Source organism: Hemitrygon akajei, chromosome 13 (genome assembly GCF_048418815.1).
Source record: "Hemitrygon akajei chromosome 13, sHemAka1.3, whole genome shotgun sequence".
Classification (NCBI taxonomy): Eukaryota; Metazoa; Chordata; class Chondrichthyes; order Myliobatiformes; family Dasyatidae; genus Hemitrygon; species Hemitrygon akajei.
This window is the reverse complement of record NC_133136.1, coordinates 42,536,492-42,555,360: the sequence shown is the minus strand read 5'-3', so window position 1 is coordinate 42,555,360 and position 18,869 is coordinate 42,536,492. Positions and strand designations below refer to the sequence as shown.

At 39.1% G+C, this 18,869-nt stretch overlaps 1 protein-coding gene across 6 annotated transcripts in view; it reads left to right on the top strand.

Annotated features, from left to right (window-relative positions):
• The window catches only part of pde4d (phosphodiesterase 4D, cAMP-specific), a 1,157,264-nt gene that overhangs the window by 792,112 nt on the left and 346,283 nt on the right, over positions 1–18,869 (top strand). Inside the window, exon 1 of one of the 6 annotated variants that reach the window (XM_073064486.1) lies at positions 16,192–16,261. The exons of the other annotated variants lie outside the window; for them this stretch is intronic. The gene's annotated coding sequence lies outside the window, so the exon portion shown is untranslated. Of the gene's footprint in view, positions 1–16,191; positions 16,262–18,869 lie in introns of those variants that run through there. 6 annotated transcript variants of the gene reach the window in all.

Genomic DNA, 18,869 nt, shown 5'->3' with positions numbered 1-18,869 from the left:
ACATGGATGAAAGAAAAACAGAGAGCTATGTTGGAGAGAAGGAATAGATTGATCTTGGTGTAGGTTGAAAGATCAGCACACATGAGCTGAAGGGCCTGTATTGTGCTATATACCGTTCTATGGTTATTAAACTTTGAGAATGTGCACTTACGTCAGTTGTTTTTTTTTGGTAGAGAAGCCACAGCCACTCAAAAATATGCTATGACTGATCAATTGGTTCTGTTCTCCCTTTGTTCCTCTTTTAAGGATGTATATTACCGTGGTTCCTCAAATATTGCTTACCATTATGAATAAAGTTCTTTGAAAGTCATCATCTTTGAAATTGAGACAATCTGTTTTGTTATTCTGAATACATTTTGAAAGGTCAGCATTAACACTAAATTTCCCTAATGCCAACATTTGTAACAAATATGGAGATTTTCCAGTTAGGTAAATAGTCTGAATCCATTATGTGTTTCAAAGCAGTTTAGTTCAGCAACTGAATTCATTTTAGAGGAGATCGCATCAACTATGTTTTTTAGATAAAATATGATAATTGTAAAATGCTCACACCTGAATGACTTGAAGATCTGTAGGATAACAATTGTAGAAGTAGACTGTATTGATTTTCTGGTTTTATAACAGGAAACTGCTATTGGATACATTAGTGGGCAACTTCAGAATTGATTGCAGATTGCTCATAGACATTCCCTGTTCCACAGATATAAACCAGCTGAGAGAATGTTTGCTTTGCCCTGCCATTTTCAGACTTGCACTTAATGCAGTAATGGTAAAACGCCAGGATTAGTGTAGCTGGCTACCTAGGATAGGGACTGGATCGTAGGGGTGGGAGATAAAAACATGGCTTTGATCGTTGATAAGCACCAGTTCCCAGAGGGACTTCAGAGACACCATGTCTTCCTTGGGTTGCTGAATAGGTAATGTATCCTTTGGCTGAGAGTTTCAGTCTGTCATTGGAAAGATGTGAAATTTTGCAGGAAGATCTTCAGCTGCATGCTTGGTGAAAATTACTGTATGTTGAAACAGGCAGCTGCAGCAGATCTCAGCCATATTTGTCAATTTACTGCAATTCGGAGACGTCACCCAGTCCCTTCATTAATGTTTATCTACAGTGGTTTAACTGAGAAACAGATGGCATCTCAGACACTGGCACTGGAAACTGCTGTCATCATTGGTGCCATTGATTGGACTCAAATGTTCATCAGGGCTTACGCAGGCAACACAGACCTTATCATCAGTAGGGAGGGTTTCCTTTTTCTAAATCTACAACTGGTTGTGTATCATGAGAGGAATTTTTGTTTGTGGCAGATCCCAAATTTCCTGACAACTCCTCTCAATCCTTCACCCGACGTGAGTCTGCAATTCAAGATATTCTACAGTCAATAATTCCCTAAGGGTCCAGGGCTCCACTCTTCTTCTGTGACTGCAGATGGCCATTTGCACTTTGACCTCACCAATTTAGTACAATGATACCAAGATATTTGTGGAACATACTGATGGCCTCTTCAAGATGGTATTGCTGTTCTATTGCATTCCAAGGCTGTACTGCATTTTGCACAACCTTGCAAATCCCAGGCAGCAGACGGTGAGGAAACTATGTGTGATCGCAGAGTGCAATGAAGATATTTGGACTCTACAATAGGATATAGATAGGTTGAGTGGGTGGGCAAAAATGTGGCAAATGGATTTTAGGAAACAGTGATGTTATGCACTTCAGTAGGACATGCCAGAAGGCAGTTTAATTCTGCTGGGTTTTCGAGACAAAAAAAATTCTATGTAGCAATCAGTATCCACTCTTAACACCTTGCTCCGGTTAAAATTGGCCTCTCGTTTTATAAACAGAATAATAAATGTTATATGTAATAAGTGCAGCTAACCAGCTTTTTATCTGGAGATTGCAAAATGAGCAAGAAAATCCTTGAAAAAGCTCCTTTTGTATGGCATTCATCCACCACTCTTCAGGGAATACAAGTGAACAACAGAATAGAAACTGAATACTTCCTTCAAGGTGAACTCACAAAGAACAAACAGTAAACTGCTGTTGAGATGACATAGGACGAATGTTGCTGGCAATACTCAAAAGCTGACTCGGCTAACTGATCCCATTACACATGGAGAAACTTCTCTCAGGAGTTACCAGAAGAGATGAACCTTGCTTAGAGATTATTTATTTTACCTTATTAACTGATATGGTGTGGAATAGTTCCCTCCATTGAGTGCATTTATAGCAGCAGGTGAAGAAGGAAGGCCTGGAAGATCATCGGGGACACCAGTCACCCCAACTGTAAACTATTTTAGCTACTTCAACCTGACAAACAGTACTGCAGCATTAAAGCCAGGACCAACAGGCTACGGGACAGCTTCTTTCTACAAGTCGTTAGATGTTTAAATTCACATGTCTGTACATTGTAACAGAGTCATAACACAAAGATTTTTATTCCCTCACCCTGAGGGACGGATGTAAGATTTAAATAAATTCTATTAACTGGGGTTTTCCAGCCCTTCGAGAGATGCTGCCCCAGCAACTCCTGACAAACTGGATTGACCCTAACCTAATCAAGGGACAGTTTTCAATGACTAATTAACCTATCCAGTATGTCTTTGGACTGTGCGAGAAAACTGGAGCACCCCGGGAAAACCCACGCATTCCACAGGGAGGAGAGACTCCTTACAGATGCCGCCGGAATTAAACTCTGAACTCTGGAATTCCTCAGCCTGTAATAGGGTTGCACTAACTCTTATACTACTGTCTACTCTATGCTGAGTTGTAGGATTAATATCAGCAATTCAGGACTGCATACTTGTTTCTCAGTTTGCATACCACCTGAGTTAACGATGTGCACGCGTCTGTATTGTTCTGTTTTTTTGTTTATAATCAGTGCAATAACTTACTTTTATTACAAATAACAGTTGTTCAATTGAAGCAAACTATAAGACCATAAGATCATAAGACATGGGAGCAGAATTAGACCATCGAGTCTGCTCTGCTATTCCATCATGGCTTATTTATTATTCCCATTCTCTGACCTTCTCCCCATAACCTTTGACACCATTACTGATCAAGAACTTGTCAGCCTCTGCTTTAAATATACCCAATGACTTGCCCTCCACAGCTGCCTGTGGCAGTGAATTCCACAGTTTCACCAGCCTCTAGCAAAAAAAATTCCCCCATATTTCTGTTCTTAAGGGGGCATCCCACTCCCAGGCCCAGCCACAGAGCCCGCTAACCCCAGAGGCAGGGGTGGGGAGCCCAGCAAACAATGGTGTTTCTACCACCAGCGGTGGGGCGCAGAAACCCGCCGTTGTCGCCCGCCCTGCCAATTCCCGGGAAACGCCAGGGCCAGCTGTCTGAGTCTGGGCACTCTGGTCCTAGACTCCCCCATTATACGAAGCATCCTCTCCACATCCACTCTCTCTGGGCCTTTTGATTTTCAATAGGTTTCAGTGAGATCCCCTCTCATTCGAAGTACAGGTCTAGAGCCATCAAATTCTCCTCATTCATTAACTCTCATTCCCAGCATCATTCTCATGAATCTCCTGTGGACCCTCTCCAACGCCAGCATATCTTTTCTTAGATAAGGGCCCCAAAGCTGCTCACAATACTCCAAGTGTTGCCTGACGATGCCTTATAAAGCCTCAGCATTAAATCCTTTGCTTCTACACTCTAGTCCTCTTGAAGTTAATGTGAACATTGCAATTGCCTTCCTTATCATCATCTCAACCTGCAAATTAACCTTTAGGGAATACTGCATGAGGACTCCCAAGTTCCTTTACACCTCTGATTTTTGAATTTCCCCCAGTTTAGAAAATAGTCCATGCCTTTATTCCTTCTACCAAAGTGCATGGTATTATTATGGTATTTTTCATGCTTACGCAGTGGTTGATGATGAACGTCTAGTTGGAATGAGCTGCAATCCATTCTGCAATAAATGGATGTCTATGCTGAATTCTAATAAACCATGAAGAATTTCAGTGTGAATATGACATGACATTAGAATTTGTCAGTATAACGATTGAAAGCTCTGCCTTGGAGACTGCATTGCTGCAAAGCTGTCTGACGTCTAAAGAGTTATTCAGTTAATAAGGCTTTGTATTTGACACATCTGCCATTGCTCTTTGATAGCTCAGCTGAGGCAGTGTTTGTTGTTTTCTGTTGTGAAATTCATTGTTTGCAGCAGCAATTGAGTATAATTACTGTAAGTTACAGTAAGAAATATGTAAGGGCAAATCCTGTATGGTAAGGGTCCTTAATAATGGATGCCACTTTATTGAGACTGTCTTTTGAATATTTCTTTGATGGTGGGGAGGCTTGTACCCTTGATGGAGCTAGCTGAGTCTTCAACTTTTTTCAATCCTGTGCGTTGGAGCCTCCGTACCAAGTGATGATGCAACCCGTCAGAATGCTCCCCGAGATACTTCTGCAGAAATCTGTTAGAGTATCTGGTGAATTACCACATCTTCTCAAATTCCGAGCATTGCCTGTGCTCTGCCTTTCTCATGATTGCATCAATAAGTTAGGGCCAGGATGGATGCTCGGAGATGCTGACATTCAGGAACTTGATGACCCCCTCGGTGAAGACTGATGTGTGTTTGCCTGTCTTCCCCTTCCTGAAGACCACTATCAATTCCTTGGACTTGCTGACGTTGAGTGCAATGTTGTTGTTTTGACACCACTCAACTAGCCAATCTATCTCATCTTGCTGGAGGGGTTTGTACACATTGACTGCTGCAGCTGACTGGTAGAGAGATTTCCCACCATATTTATTTATAGAAGGTGCTGTTAACATTCTGCCACCACTTTTATTCAGATATAGCCCTTGCTGTGGCCCATGAACCAGATAGCTCGCACCCCTGATGCTCTGTATGTGATGGTGCAACTCAAAGGGACAGAACTCTTCAATGTCCACTTTTACAACCATCTGCTACCTGCACCGCTGCTTGTGTAGATAAAGTGGGTTAGCCACACCAATATGATAAGCAGGTACCTCGGTAATATCGACAGATGACTGGCCAACAACTTTATGTCTTATTTCTTGGGTCTATAAAATTGTTTGATAGGTTGATATTTTTGCGTGTGTTCATGATTTGTACTGAAATAAGTAAGAACAAAGGGAAATGGGTCACCTTGGACTTTGTGGTTTTTATCTATTCATGATCATCTGTGAGATGCAGATGGCACAAGGAAGCCAGCCCTTGATGATCATCACCAATTCTCACTGAGGATGCTGGGAAAGCATCTTCCTGGCCTACTCGTCTGCTTGTGGAGTAAGAACTATGACAAAATGTTATGTTGACAACTTTATTATTGCAAATCTTCTCTGAGGATCATCACCATGTCTTTGTGGGGAAGGTTTCAGCCAAAGAGCGATCCAACCAAGATATCAACAGTGGAGCTGGTGGAAGATGATGACATACCACAATGGCAGTGAAGACGAAGGAAAGCTGCAGCAGGAAAGGGTCCTCAATCGTCTTGCATTCCATGCCATTGAACCCTGACCCCGATCTGTCAAGGGCCATGTGGTGGCTGTTCATACATCAACCTCCCCACTCTAAACAAAGTCACACACAAGCATTCTCCTTTAGGGGGTAATCATACACATCTTGCACTTGTACTGATATTATGAATCAAGTTCTCCTCCAACTCAATTCCCAGTAAATCTGCAGGTTGTTAAGAAGATATCTTTAGCCGTGTAAGTCTTCCCCTGTTTTTCAGAATGGTTAGCTTGTGCAGTGTTCACATTATATATTCTGGTGCATCCAAACATCTGAATATGTCAGTAAACATGTGAATTGAACCTTGCACAACCTTTGAGCTCATTATTGTGTATCTGAATCTGTGCCCAGAGCGACACTCTTGAATGTTACAAGTAATGCAAAACTTGTTATAATTTGATTATTTTGTGATTAAAATTTCCCATAGCGCATTCTAAAAATCTTGTATTGTATGGCCATAAGATTTATAGGGTTTTTTTAGGATTCTGGTGTTGTGAATGATATTTACTGACTGGTTAACTAGTTTTGACAGCTTTATTCCAATTGCTTTATTGGAGCATAAAATGTTGAACTTCAAATACAAGTGTTCTAAATCCTTATCACTATAAAACATTTATAGTTAAACATTCACGTCAATTGACGTCTTTGTGAATAACGATGTTAAATCAACTGAATGGCGTTGAACTTCTGTGTCAAAGCCAATTGTTGGATGAAATTTACATTTCCTGCACTGTGTATTCTGATTAATAGTTTGTACAAGTATGTATTACACTCCTTCATTCAACATGTGTTTAAATATCAAAATTAATTGTTACTTATAGAATGAAGCAACTAAGTTTACTTCTCTGCCCACTTATTTAACTTAAATCTTTTTATTGCAAAATAGAGAATACGCAGAAATGATTTGACAAGTCCATTAAGGATGATAGACAGGATCAACTATGAATAAAACAGTAATAAAGCAAGAGGAATTATATCAAAGAAACTTGATGTTAATCGCTAATCGGTGCCTTGAAATGGACTCTGAAGTAATTATGTTTAAAGAGGAGTAAAGTCCAGGAAGGGGTGATTTTTCTTTACACCTGTTCGAAGGACTTGTTATTTTTGTTAAATGTCAGAATCTGAACAGTGTAGAGACCCATCGGATCCGATCTCATTTGAACGTTGGCTTTTATATAAGTTAAGTAATGAGAAAATTCCTCGAAATGCATGCATTGACTGAACTATTGGGTACCTGAGAGCCATTCACGAGTTCGATTCTTGGAAAACCAATCTGTGATCATATGTTATTTTCCATATTGATGCCTAGGCTGTACAGGAGCTCCAACTGAAATTAGAGACGTTAGTGCAAACAGTATGGAATGGTCCCTTCTCAGAAAACATAAAGAACAAACTGATGTTCTTAGTTTGTTTGTAATATCTTCCAACATTTTGTCCATATTTTATTTTCATATATAAAATTATTAGAATAAAAAGCTGATACATTTATTTTGTGAGAATGGCCTTTAGTTTATTTTGACTTCTGCTTCCGTTCTCACAACAGGGAGTTGTCTTGAAATTTAAAAAATAGGATTCTCCAAAAAAGATGTTTATGCATTCATCTGAAATGTGTCACTCTCTACTTAAATGGAAATCGTTCTGCTGAAATGGCAAAGATTTGTTACAATACTAGCCTTGAATCCTTTCAGAAAAGTTATCCATTGAATATTATATTTTGGAATTTGTACCAACTTATCTGTGTTGTTATGTAACTTAGCTTATTTGATTTTTAAAAATATTTAGTACTCTTTTATTCATGTACGCTTACCTTGGGTTCATTGAATGGGAACAGTTCCAGCTAAAATAGTGCAATGTTTACTCACTTTTACTATTATAAAAACATTGGATAATGTGGTCTACCAAAATACCCTTTGGAGTTTGAACAGGACTTTATTCACTTTCTAATGATGTGAGGGATAAAATGGCCCATTAAAAATCATAATTATAGCAAGGCACAGTTTTTAAAAAAATTAAATAGAAGATAATATGAATGACCCAAGAAAAATCATAAATTGTAAGAAGACACAGGTTCAAAAAGCATCCTGAGTAGAACATGATGATTGGAAAACAACATCAATTCTGACATTTTTCAAATAGTAAAAATAATAGAGATAATATTTTAATTATTCTTGAAATTATTTCTTTCCTCTGATGCTGCCTGACCTGTTGAGTGATTGCAACATTTTCTGTTTCTATTTCAGTTGCAATTCTTTTGATTTTCATTTAATTTCTAATCCAGTTTTACGTCTTCTCCATCTGTCTGTCGGCTGGATATTGAAGCAGAGAAAATTAATTACATATGTGTAGATGATAGAAGGCTGAAATAAAAATGGAAAATTCTGAAAACTCAAACATCTTTCCAGACATATTTTCCCATCTATCAATTATTGGTTCTGTTCCTGTCCCAACTTGATCTGATTATTTATCTTGCTCCAGTTTTGTTTCTTGTTGATTTATTTCACATTTCTTCTTTGTGTTTTTAACTCTTTCTAGTTATGCTTTCACTTACTGCTCATGTAATTAGTGTGCACATTATGTCAGGATTGAACCCAATTCTCAGGAGTTTTCAAAGTTGAAAATAAGTTTATTATAAAAGTATATATATGTCACCATATACTACCCTGAGGTTTACTGTCTTATTTTCCTTTAGCCCAGACTGCTGAGCTCTCACACTGATGTTCAAATACTTGGGACAACTTTTCAGTGCTCTCTGCTTATGGTAAACTATGTATACCTGTCTGGACACGCCCCTCTGCTGACTGCTCCTGTGGCTCCTCCCACAGACCCCTGTATAAAGGCGATTGGAGGCACTGCTCCTCCCTCAGTCTCCAGGATGTCGTGGTCCCTTTTGCTGCTAATAAAAGCCTATCGTTCACCTTCCGTCTCCGAGAGTTATTGATGGTGCATCAATGCTGAATCAAACTGTGATACTGAGATGCTGAACTATAAACCTTTAACAAAGTCAATCATTCACCGACTTACTTGCTGTGTGGCAGCAGCTTCACTTGTGACTTCTTTCTCAGTGTCCTGCATTTAAGGTGATTATGACTCTGATACCTTCCCTCTTATTGGTCTTCTGTTTTTATCATTTGTTCTCTCAAATGTTTCCAGTCAGTGAACTACAAAAGTTTCCACACGGTGGGATAGATTTTCTAATCAGCCATAACTCATTGCTTTCAACAGTAGATTAGATTGAAATAATCTGAACTCCAGTGTCCTGACTCCCCAGTGACCTGTGTTATGACCTCAGCCCCCTCCTTTGTGAGAATCGCAAGAGAGAGAGAGAGAGAGAGAGCCTTACGGTTTGGAATGTGGGCTGGTCGCTCAACAAGACAAAAGCCTTGGACATAGCCATTGTCTTGGGAGACACCTTTGTGGAATAAGGAACTGGCCTACGTGCAGACCCTCAGGGCAAGGTGAGATGGGTGATGGGGGAAAGATTGCCTCGCCCCCCGACCCTGATGGACATCGACAACCCTGCCAATCCAGATAAAAGGTGGGCTGCCGAGGCGGGGCCTCAGACGCACCAAGGAGACACATGAAGAAGACACGATAGTGCTTCCCGTCGGAGCGGGAAGCCATTTTGAAGGAAGCCACGTGCGTTAGATTCCGGATCGGGAGTCTGTGGCTGGAACCAAAGGACAAACCGTTTTAACTAACAACAGGGATTTGCTTCGCAAAGATGACGGGCAAATGTTCCTTCTCTCTCTATCCAACACGTGAAATGTCAGCGATTCCCAAAACGGGGAAGCCTGCAGACTTTGAGTGACTCTTATACCCAATTGGACTCAGTATCCCCTAGACAACGATAGAGCTAATTTTTGATTGATTATTACTACACCTGTGCTTTAGATTGAGTTTTGACGATGTATATGATCTGAATGTTTTGTAGTAACCATACGTTTGAGCCCCTTTATAATTAAAAACATTTGGAAATAGTAGCATCAGGCTTCAGTGGACCTATCTATCTTTGCTGGTAAGTCACCCGGTTACTGGGGAACGTAATACCTGGAAGCATGTCCAAGAGTACGCAAACTGTTAAGTCAACATTATAGGTAGCACATGCAAAGAGGAAGAGAGTGTAAATATTTCACATTAACTCAAACTGAAATGTTTGCCCTAACTTCCATATCTCCACAGTGGACTTCCTGCTATGTATTTTCACCATTTTCAACTTTTATTTGCATCATCTGCACTGCTTTGCTTGCTCTCCAAATAAGTCTGATTTTTTTTATACTTTAATAAAAACAATTTCTGTTAATATTTTGAAAAGCACAGTTTATTTGTGCTGGCAGGTCACTAATTTACAACTGGGATCTGTAAAAGATCATGAAATGCTGTTTTGATTATTTATAATTAAAATGTATTAAGCTTTTAAAACTGTGTTAATTTTTAAACCAGTTTTAAATGAGCTAAAATATGTTGGAATGCCAAGATCAATATGTTAATGACAATACTTTGCTGGATTAGCACATAGATTTTAACCCCTTCATCTTAACCTTATCTAGAGAGCATTTTAATTTATCTGCTAATGAGTTAATTGTGCTTAAATTTGCCAACTGAACTTATACATTGACTCTCTAAATTGATTTTACTTGCATTTACAGCAGCAGCTTCAAGATTTACATGAAAATTTGAGTGCATAAACTTCTTTAGTTATCAAAGCCTGTTCGCATGGTCATGAAATAATAATATTAACCTTGGGTTCATAGTTATAATCAAACTTAGATATTAAGGATGCAGATGATTAGTACAACTAATTGATAAAAAGAGTAGAAACAAGGAAGCTTATCAGGAAAAATACACCAATGAGTGTTGTGTGGCCACCAAGTAAAATAAACAATGCAAATAATATTTCAGAGAATGGTTACTTCATCTAGCAAGGGTGGAATGTAAATGGTATAAATTCTGTAGCAGAGCTCAGGACAAGGATTTTCAATCTATTCAACAGAATGGCTAATGCTGTTAACATCAGCTATCTACATTATACAGTTGCTGTGGTTTTTCCTTTGTCTGCCCATTATTGCACGAACATGGCTTTTGTGCGTGATGGCGCCATATTGATGAGGGTGTTGGCACGTGCAGGTGAAAGCCTGCAGGAATGACGCAGAGTGGTCAGATTATAAAGCAAATTAGCGTACAACACGAAAAATATCCGCCATGATTCCAGTGTCATCAGTTGTCATGCACATAAGATCAACAAGAGTCAGTGTCAGTGCCTAAACTAACATCTGGCATAACTTTATCCACTGAATGTTCACAGGAGGAATCCCTTTACAGTGTCAGTAAAAGGCTTATAATTCCTCCAGTGTAAATTCTTGTTTTTACTCTGAAACATTCAGTGTTTGGTACCTGCTGAGCCTGATTCAAGTTGCAGAACCTGCAAAGGACCACAAATTAGTGACAGAACATTTTGGTGTGTTAACGCTGCAAAATCCAGTTACAGTCATAAATTTCAGAACCTTTGAATACATTTGAAGTGTATTTAACATGTCAGTAATCTTTGAGTAATATTGTAAATATTTTATTTGATTAAGCATTCTTAGTTTGTTTACATAGTCCATTATGATTATGTGTATGAAGTACATGAATGACATTCATCATTACACCACCAAGTCATATGTGACCGCGTGAGGAACTAAGTAGACACAATATTTTGGGCTCCCATGATTTTCATTCGATTACTTTTGTTTTGGAATTTACAAGGAATAACAGTGGTGACAAGGAAGCTTTAAAACAAACCTGAGATGACTACCTACCTGCTGAAGTACAGCACATATTTCCTTCTGATGGGGAGAGAGACATATGAGTTAAAAAGAGAAGCACAACATGTGTTTTTTTGGAAAGGCAGGGAGACCCTCAAATTTAAAAAAAATGACAAGTGTGAATTATTTAAACCAAGCATAACTTAACTATGGTGATACTATTGATTACACAAGTGAGCTGACAAAAATCAAGCCGTGGTGGATGCCTTAAGGTCAATGTATGTGTCAGAGTTGTGGTCCTTTTTAGGATTTGTCAGTTACTATAACAGGTTCCTGTCAAACCTGGCTACTGTGCTACACCCCTGGAACTCATTACTACAGTTCAGGAAGAAATGGCAAATGGACAAAGCAGTGTGAGGCGACTTTCCAAAAAGCAAAAGAAACGGTGACATCAGGCACTGCACTCACATATTATGATCCACATCGTCCAGTGAAGCTCACCTCTGACACCACGCATTATGGTAGAGGTGCAGTCATGTCACATGTTATGAGTTATGGATGTGTACGCCCCATAGCCTTTGCATCACGTTCCCTCACCGCTGCAGGGAATATTATGCACAGATGGATAGAAGCCTTGAGTCTAGTTGCTCTGGCTGGTGGCATAGTGGCATCAGTGGAGGACTTTGGAGTGAAGGCACACGAGTTCGAATCCAGCCAGCTTCCTTGCACACTTTCCATCTGTGCTGGGTTGAGTGTTGAGCTAGCAACTCGGCCTCGTAAAAATAAGAAAGCCTGCTAAAAAAAAAACACCGTCATGACGACATCCCGATGACTCCATTTGGAGTTAAGGGCTCTCTTCTTCTTCTTCTTCTTCTTCTTCTTCTCGAGTCTAGTTAGGGTGCAAAACATTTCAACCAGTAATGAGAGAGAGTTTATCCTCATTCCTGATCATATATTTTCAATCCACAGAGGGGTGTTCCACTAACAGCAGCAGCACAAAGCCAGAGATGGTTTCTGTCTGCAGATGGTTTTTCCCATTTACTCTTAAAAAATATGTGAAGAATTTACAAAAGGGGATCTTGTACTTGATGTATTGTCCTCAATGCAAATCGAAAGGCTCTCTATTATGGCAGAGATGATCCAAAGGGAAACCAGAAGTGACCCCACACTGTCTCAGGTCTGCAAAACAGCACAAAATGGCTGGAATGTGTAGCAGAAATTGCAGATTTCCCCCATTTTTACCAGTGCTGAGGTAAACTTGTTCTTGATAGAAGTTGCCTTCTGTGGGGATTGAGATTTGTTGTACCATCCAAGCTGAGAGCAGAAGTGTTGGAGGAGCTACATGCCAGTCATCTAGGCCTGGTTAAAATGAAGGCATTGGGTCTGAGCTTTATATAGTGGCCTGGATAGATCAGCAGATCGAGCAGCTTGTCATCACATCCTGAAGAAATGTGTCTGAGCTGTCAGAGCCACTTCCTGCAGTGCCCGAGTCAGCTTCTATAACCACCATGGAGTAGGCCCCAGAAACTGAGATTGTTTCACAGCCACAAGTCTCACCTGCCATGGCAGAGTGAACCCCCCTTGTCAGGAAATACGTTATCCCACAAGAGGGAAAATAAACCAGTTTAAAATTTACTACGCTGTCTATATAGTAGTTGTATTATATAGTATATTATGTACAGTAAGATGAGGTGAGGGCCTACGTCAGTCAGGGTTGACCATGGATATTGTGGCATAGCTGTCTAGATAGGCAAGTCTGAGCAGTACAGTACGAAGAGCAAGCTGTTGTCCATGTAGTGAGCTCCCTCTCTCCATGCAGCCGATGAATCCAAAGGAGCAGCAGAGACCGATACAGTTTGGTACCAGCGGCATTGCAGGAGTTGCCAGTCAGCATTAACCTCAATGTGGGATTGCCTTAGGGACTCCAGCTCTGTACTTTTCCTTGGGGTTTACTCCCAAAGTATTCCCCACGAGTGGGTATAGCCGCAAGGCAGCAGAGATTTGAGATCAGAGTTTTCTGTCTCTTAGATGAGCTGCCAGCCACAGCTGGTGAGCCCCATCTCCCTGAAGCAACTGGTTTTAAGGTGCCAGTAACCACCTTTATGTACAAACTCCATTTCCAGAAAAGTTGGGATATTTTCCAAAATGCAATAAAAACAAAAATCTGTGATATGTTAATTCACGTGAACCTTTATTTAACTGACAAAAGTACAAAGAAAAGTTTTTCAATAGTTTTACTGACCAACTTAATTGTATTTTGTAAACAAACACAAATTTAGAATTTGATGGCTGCAACACACTCAACAAAAGTTGGGACAGAGGCACATTTACCATTGTGTTACATCACCTTTCCTTTTAATAACTCTTTTTAATCGTTTTGGAACTGAGGAAACTAATTGTAGTAGATTTGCAATTGGAAATTTTGTCCATTCTTGCTTGATATAAGACTTCAGCTGCTCAACAGTCCGTGGTCTCCGTTGTCTGATTCTCCTCTTCATGATGCGCCATACATTTTCAATAGGAGATAGATCTGGACTGGCAGCAGGCCAGTCAAGCACACACACTCTGTGTCTACAAAGCCACGCTGTTGTAGCACGTGCAGAATGTGGTCTGGCATTGTCCTGCTGAAATAAGCATGGACGTCCCGGGAAGAGACATCGCCTTGATGGCAACATATGTCTCTCTAAAATCCTAATATACGCCCCAGAGTCAATGGTACCTTCACATACATGCAACTCACCCATGCCGTGGGCACTGATGCACCCCCATACCATCACAGATGCTGGCTTTTGCACCTTTCGCTGATAACAATCAGGATGGTCATTTTCATCTTTGGCACGGAGAACTCGACGCCTGTTTTTTCCAAAAACTAGCTGAAATATGGACTCATCTGACCACAGCACACGGTTCCACAGTCTTTTGGTCCATCTGAGATGAGCTCAGGCCCAGAGAACTCACTGGCATTTCTGCATAGAGTTGATGTATGGCTTCCTCCTTGCGTAATACAGTTTCAAGTTGCATTTCTGGATGCAGCGACAGACAGTGTTAAATGACAATGGTTTTCCGAAGTACTCCCGAGCCCAGGTGGCTATAATTGTCACAGTAGCATGACGGTTTCTTAGGCAGTGCCACCTGAGGGCTCGAAGATCACGCGCATTCAACAGTGGTTTCCGACCTTAACTTTTATGCACTGAGATGTCTCTGAATTCTCTGAATCTTTTCACAATATTATGTACTGTAGATGTTGAAAGACCTGAATTCTCTGCAATCTTGCATTGGGACATGTTCCTTTTGAACTGACCAACAATTCTCATGAATTTTGGCACAAAGGGGTGAGCCACGACCCATCCTTGCTTGCAAAGACTGAGCCTTTGATGGACGCTACTTTTATACCTAGTCATGATACCTCACCTGCTTAATGTGGAGTCTTCCAAACCGGTGTTACTTGAATATTCTGTGCACTTTTCAAACTTATTTTAACTCTGTCCCAACTTTTGTTGAATGTGTTGCAGCCATCAAATTCTAAATGTGTGTATATTTACTAAATACAATTGGTCAGTAAAACTATTGAAAATCTTTTCTTTGTACTTTTGACAGTTAAATAAGGGTTCACGTGAATTAACATATCACAAATTTTTGTTTTTATTGCATTTTGGAAAATATCCCAACTTTTCTGGAAATGGGGTTTGTACATACACCACACATAGATAGATATATTTTATAGCAAAGCAGGCAGGAGTGTAGTGTACTTAACAATTCAGTAATATTTGAGTAATATTGTAAATATATTGTTTGATTCAGTATTCTTAGTTTACAAAATTCATTATGCCATACATCATTATGCCACCCAGTCATTTATGAGCATCTCGCTAAAGAAAATAAACTAAGTAGATATGTTATTCTGGGTTCCCATGTTTTTCTTTTGATTTGTTTTTTTGGAGTTACAAGACATAACAATGTAGTTCAACATAAAATTTCAGACAGAATGTGGTACAAATAAGCTCTGTGATGAAGAACAGGCAATTGCTTTCTTCCCTGAACTTCCTGGCCCTTCTAGGCCAGTCATTACCACCACATTACTTGCAGTTACAGGGTTGCTGCAGCTTTGTAACCACCAAGGTACAATGGAGTGGTTATATCTGCAAATACCTAGAGGGATTGAATTATCAGAGGTTCATCAAGGTACATTTGATAAGGAAGGAGGCAAAAACAAAGATCAGTATTGCATTTATCTGCAGGTCCACTGATATGTAAGTGTAAAGACTAGTTGTCATTTGAGTGCCCAAAGGAAATCTCCAGGGCACATTGCATTGGAATGATTTTATCCCATCTTATCCTATTGGGAAATTCATTGTTCAATCCCATGGGTGACTGATGACGGAACTGGCCCAGTTAAGTTTTCTGAATGACACTAGATGATCTTGAATTGACTACAGTCCTGCTTTAAACATAGGTAAATATAGAAAGATAGATTTTCAATTGTTTAACTCTAGAGAAAAAAAAGAAACGTTAGTTAATTGACCTTATGGCACTGCTATTTTTAAAATTTGGTAGTTTCTGTGCAGAATTAGCTGGTAATAGTTGCATTTTGGATCGGCATTTGTGGTCATTTGATAATCACTGACTTGATTCAGGAAGCCTGAAACCCAGCCTGTTCTGTCAGTGAGCTATCAGTGCATTTCCTGAAGGAAAGCAGATAGCAAATCCAAACAGTGACACAGTATAGCACATGCACACTGACTCAGTTCGAACTGCCAGAAATTGTGAAACGCCCTCTCTTGAATAAGTAATAGCTTAGTAATTAAAGAAAATGGAACTATGAACAAGCGTTAAAAGGATAGCTTCCTAGTCAAGGGAAATGAAACTAATGGTTATGTAGTTGAGCTATTAGAATGAAAAATGAGTCTGCCAACAAGCTGTGAATACTTAACATCTCCGCAGAAAGTGACTAGGTACAGGAGCTCTTACCTTCAGGGGTCACCGTATGCCATCAATAAGCCTATTGACATCAAACATCAACAATGGTAATGCTTCATTTTTTATATGCCGTGGTTCTGATTTAATTTAATATATGTCTGTTAGGTTTGCATGAGGTTTGAGCTGCTGCAGGCTTCCATTTCTTTCAGTGCAACAGCTGTGTCCTTTTTTATGTAATAAGTAACTTCTTATACGTCACACTTTACATAACGGAGATTCTGCCTGTTTTAACTTCAGCTTGCGTTTATATATTTAAAGCATTATCAGTCCAGTTATTAGTGAATGATTGCTGATTTACCTGCATCCAAGTATGTGGTTACTCTTTTACGGCAAAGTAGCATTTTCTGAATAATAGTTAATACAATGAATTTGTCATGCAGATCTGATTGAAATAGTAAAGATATGTTTGATTAGATGCATAGAGATGGGATTTTATTTACAAAAAAAATTACAAAAATGTAGATGACTTAGTCAACTATTAACCCAGGCTGGAGTGTATGCTTTTAACACTGTTGAATATTCCTCATTTTGACAATGGCTCTATCATAGGGCTGTATTCAAGAAGAAGTAACACATGGTCAAAGTGCACTTTGTCAGCAGAAAACTGCATAGCTACATAACTTTTACTTAATAAACAGCACGTATATTATTAATCAGAATCAGAATCCAACAGAATCAGGTCTACTATCATTGATATGTCATTAAATTTGTTGTTTAATGCAATACATAAAATACTATAAATTACAATCAGAAATATATATATATTTCTCTCTGATGGTTGTAATAAGAAGAGAGCATGTCCTGGGTGATGGGGGTTCTTAATAACGGTTTGAATTATTTAGTTGGTTTCATAATCTTCATAATTATTTAGAGCAACTGGATTCCTGTCTCAGCTAATATTTAAAAGTCCTCAGCTTTAATTTGATGGGTTATACGTCTGTCATTTGGCAACACTATGGCAACAAAACGCCTTGCTTTGGGTTGGAAGTAAGCACTATGGCAGGTAAAGTTTCATCCAGTGAAAAAAGTCATTGGTACTCAGTAATATAACAACATTGTCAGCAGTGATGGAAAAGTCAATAGTCCAGATTGGTAGTGTGTTTTCACTTTTTGGCACTCAAGACTAAAATTGCAAGAAAACAAACAAAAGTATAACAATATTTTATGCTGTTACTGAAGTTACTGTCAAAAACTGGAACTAACAAAAAGTTTACCACCTTGTGTGGAGCTGAATTAAGTGAATATAGAAGCTCAGAGAGCCTATGCTGATCCTTATAATGTCAACTAATATGGCATAGGAATGCTACTATTAGATAGATAGATACTTTATTCATCCCCATGGGGAAATTCAACATTTTTTCCAATGTCCCATACACTGGGACATTTAGTCTCAGTACTAAAGCTTTGGGATGGAGAAAACAAATTTATCACATTTCTCATTGTTCGTATGGAGTGAATACTGGCCTGTGCTGTTATTTCTCCATAGCCTTCATCAGTCAGAGCACTGTGTATAGGAATCGGGACATGTTGTAGTTATACAAGACGTTGGTGACACTGCTCTTGGAGTATTTAATACAGTTTTAGTTGTCCTGATACGGGAAAAACATCATTAAACTGGAAAGAGTGCAGAGAGGATGTATAATGAGGACGTGAGAGGTTGGATGTAGATTGGGTTATAGATAGGATGAATGCAGGTGGTCTTTTTTTCCCAGTGGAAGGGAACTAAAAATTGGAAAGCACTGGTTTAAGGTGAGAGGTGAAAGATCTAAAAAGGACCTGCAGGAATTATTTTCATGCAAAAATGGGTGCATATATGGAAAGAGCTTTAAGAGGAAAAGGTTAAGGAAAATATAATAACAGCATTTAAAAGACATTTGGGTAAGAGCATGGATAGGTGGGGTTTAAAGGGAAATGTCCAAACACAGGCAAATTGGACCAAATTGGTGTACATCATCATCAGCATCGGCAGGTTTGTCCTCCTCTGTGCTGTACTATTCCACAGCCCATATCAAGCTATCTTCCTACGCTCTAGGCTAACATAAAACATGACTGTGCAATTGAAATATAAGGAAGATATTTGTGATCATCATACTCAGTACAAACACCTTCAAAAATTGAATGGAGTTGCAGAAAGGCAATGGAGGTGAATGTAGTGAATAAATGTAGAACGGAAATTCTGTTTTTCTATGTTTTATTTAATAATCCTTGCTAATCAATGTTAATGCATCAAGTGTATTCATTTGGAGTAATTCTTGAGAATTCATCAGAAGCATGAAAAAGTACCTTTCTAATTTAGTTCATGACTAATGATTAATTGGTAACCAGTTGTTTTTTCTCTATTTGTTGAATCATTGAGGGTCTAGTAGTATTGTGGTTTTATTACTGGACAAGTAATGCAGATGGAAATTATCTGGAAATATGCTCATGGCAGTTTGAGGACAATTTCTAATTTTTTATTTAATCTGATTTTTTAAAAACTATCAGTGAAATAGTTCTTGTCTCAAAATGCCAACTGTTTATACAATTCCATAGATACTGCCTAACCTGCTGAATACCTCCAACATTTTTTTGTGTGTTCCTCTGGATTTCCAGCATCTGCAGAATCTTCTGTGTTCATCAGTAAAACAAGAAGCTACTAGGCTAATTGAAAACCAA